This window comes from Camelina sativa, chromosome 18, assembly GCF_000633955.1.
Source record: "Camelina sativa cultivar DH55 chromosome 18, Cs, whole genome shotgun sequence".
Lineage (NCBI taxonomy): Eukaryota > Viridiplantae > Streptophyta > Magnoliopsida > Brassicales > Brassicaceae > Camelina > Camelina sativa.
In genome coordinates this window covers 20,547,464-20,552,294 of record NC_025702.1, presented here as the reverse complement: position 1 = coordinate 20,552,294, position 4,831 = coordinate 20,547,464, and the positions used below count along the sequence as shown (strand labels likewise).

The following is a 4,831-nucleotide window of genomic DNA, read 5'->3' as shown; positions in this document are numbered from 1 at the left end:
ATCAGATGCAGAAGTATCCGCCGATAAGATCAAGTCACGACCGGAATCAACGAAATCAGCAATGGATTTCGAATCCAAAGATCCTCCAAGCCCTATATAAGCAATGAAATGAGATATGACCAAATCGATTCCAGAATATAAAACAAAATTATCGATCAAGAGACAGATCGAAGATCTTACGCTCTGTCGATGGGGCGAAGATGATCAGCCCATCGTACAAGTACTGGCCGTATCGTTGAAGAGCGAGCTTCGAATCATCAGCTAGCTTGAAATCGAGATCAAACCCACGATACTTGAGAGTGTTGAAGAAGATAGAATGAGAGGACTTAAGTGATAGATCATCGAGAAGAACCAGAACTCGCCGATCCGTCGGATTATCGACGGAGAAGGAGAAACTAAGTAAAGGAAGAAGGAACAAAGAGATCAACGCGACGGATCTCGAGAGGTTCATCATATTTTGGTTCCTAGGGTTTTTTCACGGGTGTGGAGTGAGTGTGACCCACTAGAGAGAGAGAAGAAGAAGAGGAAGGAGACTCGACGATGGTTGATCGTAGCACCAGGCGTTGACGTACTTTCGAACGACGCCGTTTCTTTATTGCTTATTTTTAAAAAATGGGCCAAATTATAATGCTTTATTGGGTTTTTGTAATGAGCTTACATGAGAATTTATTTGCTTTATTGGGTTTCAATAATGGGCTTAAATCAGAATTTATATAGATCAGGAGGGTTTTTGCTAACCATATTTATGTTTTTCTTCTTTTAATCGTTGATCAAAAAAAAAAAATCGTTGATCAAATTCCCTTTTCTTTGTATTTGTTAAAAAAGCCCTTTACATAATTTTAGTTATTGCGAAAAACCCTTTACATAATTTTAATTATTGCGAAAAACCCTTTACATAATTTTAATCTTTGGATTTTTTTTTTCTTTTTACCGTTTGTAGAATGAAATGCAAAAACAGTATAAAATATTGAGAGAGTATTAAGTAAATTTTATAAGCTTGTAATGGAAAGGGGGAAGAGAGAATTAGGAGGCATAGGTAACCCATATCAGAAAGATTAATTATAAAATAACTTTTCTATAATGCCCATTGCACAGTACCCCACATATTGATATCAGAGTTAATATCAATTATTCAATCTTATATACACGGTATGTAATTAACAATAATCTATGACTATAACAGGTGATGCTAGATTAATTAGACCGCAGTACCGCACATATGATGGATCAGTTAGACCACCTTGTTGCAAATTATTTACGGTTGTGGCAAGGATTCTAGTAGTAAAATCAATTCTTCTTTTCTTTTCTTTTCTTGACGTGTACTAATGATATTAAATATTTACTTAGGTGACAACTGACAAGACGACACCATAACGCCATAATATTATCAACTCCAAAGACGGACCCCTCTATATATAAACAAATTAGAGTGGTTAATATAAAGTCGTTCTTACGTTACGTAAAACGGAGATCCGCTTTCTTCGTTCCAGCCAGTTGACTTACATTTAACAAGTTATATATTTCGTCTCATTAGTGATCACCTGAATTATTTTACGTAACTACGGAGACAGACAGCTAGCGAGATAAGAAATCAAGACATTTACAAAATTTTGTATATGGTTAATTTGGTGATTTAATTTCCTTCATATATAATTTGATGAGTAATGGTTATCGGTTAATTTGATGTTTTCCTTCCTTGAAACCATTTAAAAAGAATTCAATGATTTCCTCAGTGAAATTTTATTTAAAATGTCTTGACTCGTGACCATTTATAACTTAAATGTATTTGTTTTTATCAGAGAGCAGGAAGAATATATTACGTACTGACGGAGATTGCATGAGAAGGAATCAAGAAAATGTTGTCATAGGTTATATATTATATATGTAATAGACAAAAATTTCAACAACAGTGGTCCAATTTTCGAGTTTTATGATTAAATGGTGATTATCTCTGACCGCCATCATATAATGTAATCTTTGAATGAACAAATATAATTTATGGCATCCACTGGCCACGGGCCTCGTTATCCTGTTGAGTTTTTTTAATAGAGTAATCTTGAATTTTAAAACTGTATTAGCTATGATGTTTGTGGAAACATGAGTGATGAATATGATGTTCTTGTAGGACGTTATAGCCGATAATAAGTTCCTTTATCTGTAATCTTTGGCTCCGATTGTCGCCTTAACTTATAAGCTCTATATCATTAATGGTGAATCTCAGTTTTGTTTTTCTTTTCTCCATCAGTGATCGATTGTACGTAAGGCATGTGATGGATCAGTTACTAAAGTAAGATCAGCTGGGATTGATTAGATAATGTGACCAATTAGTTACGAGCAATCAAAGACATGATGATATTCATGAATAAATGAATGAAGATAGATAGTAGGGTTAGGTTTAAAGAAAAAAGGAAATGTTTGTGTGGTGAATTACTCGTTTTACGAGTTTGATTTATATACGTGGGCTCTATATAAAAAGCCTATATATAATTGCATTCGGTAGTTTCATCATAGAATCAAAACACTTCTATTTCTTTTCTCCTAAAGTTATATTTTCTTCTCCATCAAAACATACATACATATTTATTTCTTTCACCAGTAGCATATGTATACATATTACTCGTCAATGTTAATTACTAATATATTTAAAATAAGATAAACAAAATATTACTGGCATGTGATCCACCATCTCCAACGTGAGTCCGATCATGTGCTGATTAATTTGGTCATTTTCTATATGTTCCTCGAAAGATTTTTGCTCAATTACACATGATCATACTATAATTATCTTATCATAAATATTTGTAGGACAATTGAGGTGGTAGATAGATCTCGCGGCAATGAACAATAATCTATCCATATTAATGCCACAAATACAGACAACTATTTTTTAATTTTTTTGTCACAATCATTATATATGGTTTTGTTTGTTAGTAAATACTTATCACATATTATTGGGTTTTATATTTAACTGAAAACCAAACAAAAAACCATATTCTATCTCTGTTTACTTTTCACCATACGTCACGTTATGTTTTACAAAATCTTTTTCCATTGTTCATCTTACACATAAATTAAACAAATAAAATTACATTACTTCTAAGTCTTATATCCGCATATCTATGCCTATTATTTGCATAATCCATTTAATATGTTTTTTTATATATGAATTTGTGTTCTTTCTTCTCTTTTTTTTTGTTATATCCATTTAATATGTTTTTTTTATATGTTAAGATGAATTTGTGTTATGGAACTGAAATATGGGATTCTCAAAGTAAAAAAAAAAAAAGACCCGGACTGGTCTTTACTCCATATCTCAATATGGTCAGCCATTGACCATCGTGCACTGCACTCTGTTCAATCTATAAACAAAAACAATCTACTTATTAATTAAGGATTTTATAAAATATTCTCTTTTTTATTTTAGTTTATGTATCGTTCCTATAACAAAATTTTGGATTAAACGCCATATGTAAAACTAAATTAATCAGCACATGTAAATATCTTTGCCGTTTTCTCATTTAGTTAAAATTTTTGATGCTGAAAAACTAAATTAAATTTATTTCACAAAATTTATTTTTTTATATGTTTTTCTCGGAAGAACTTTTTTTTTATATGTAAAATTTGAATATCTCTTAAAATAAAATACAAGAAATATACACTGAAAATATCTTGCGGTAATACCGCATCTCTGCATATATTTAATATTACTGATAGTCAGTTGTCCGGCCATGTGCACCAGTAAAAGCAAACAAAAAATGCAACTCACACGCAAACCAAGCCGGCGGTTGAACTGTATATGGAGTAGCAAATATGGTATTACTAAAATATTCCCACACTTCTTCTAGAATGTTTATACACTTCTTTAAAAGCTAATTAAGATTTAATTTTAATTACAAAACATCAAATTTTAATTACGTATTTAGTAAATTACCAAATTTGAACATAAATACATGATTCAGCTAAAAAATCAGATATGTCTATTTACTCCATCATAAATTTTCCTAGAATATAAGCTTATATAAATTGTATAAAGTAAGAAGAAAAACTACACTTTAATTTAAAACTCGATATTTAGTCATTTTATTAAAATATGAGATTAGCTATTACTAATTACTCATTTAGTCATTTAGTCATTTTATTTAGTCATATATTTTTGTCATTACTTTTTTCTTAATTTGTTTTATCACCTAATACAACTTTTAGACTACAATAAATGTATGGTCAATATCAATTATTTAATCTACAAATAGTGATAGAATATGACTATAAATTAGTAAGTAACGCATATGCAATGACCATAGAAACCCATCCATCAACAACAAAAAGAATAACAAAAACAAATCTCTCGAAATTTAAACAAGTAGCCAGCCAACTGAAGGAGTAGTGATGCATATCACAAAACCACATGCCGCCATGTTTTCCAGTCCCGGAATGGGCCACGTCATGCCGGTGATCGAGCTAGCTAACCGTCTCTCCGCTAACCACGGCTTCCATGTCACCGTCTTCGTCCTTGAAACCGACGCAGCCTCCGCTCAGTCAAAGTTCCTACACTCAACCGGCGTGGACATCGTCGCTCTTCCTTCGCCGAACATTTCTGGTTTAGTGGACCCGGAAGACCACGTGGTGACCAAGATAGGGGTCATTATGCGTGAAGCCGTTCCAGCCCTCCGATCAAAGATCGATGCCATGCATCAAAAGCCAACGGCTCTGATCATCGACTTGTTCGGCACAGATGCGTTATGTCTCGGAGCGGAACTAAACATGTTGACTTATGTGTTTATCGCTTCCAACGCGCGTTATCTCGGTGTTTCCATATATTATCCAACTTTGG

At 32.7% G+C, this 4,831-nt stretch overlaps 1 pseudogene; it reads right to left on the bottom strand.

Moving 5' to 3' along the window:
- The window catches only part of LOC104762901, a 3,393-nt pseudogene extending 2,836 nt beyond the window's left edge, over positions 1-557 (bottom strand).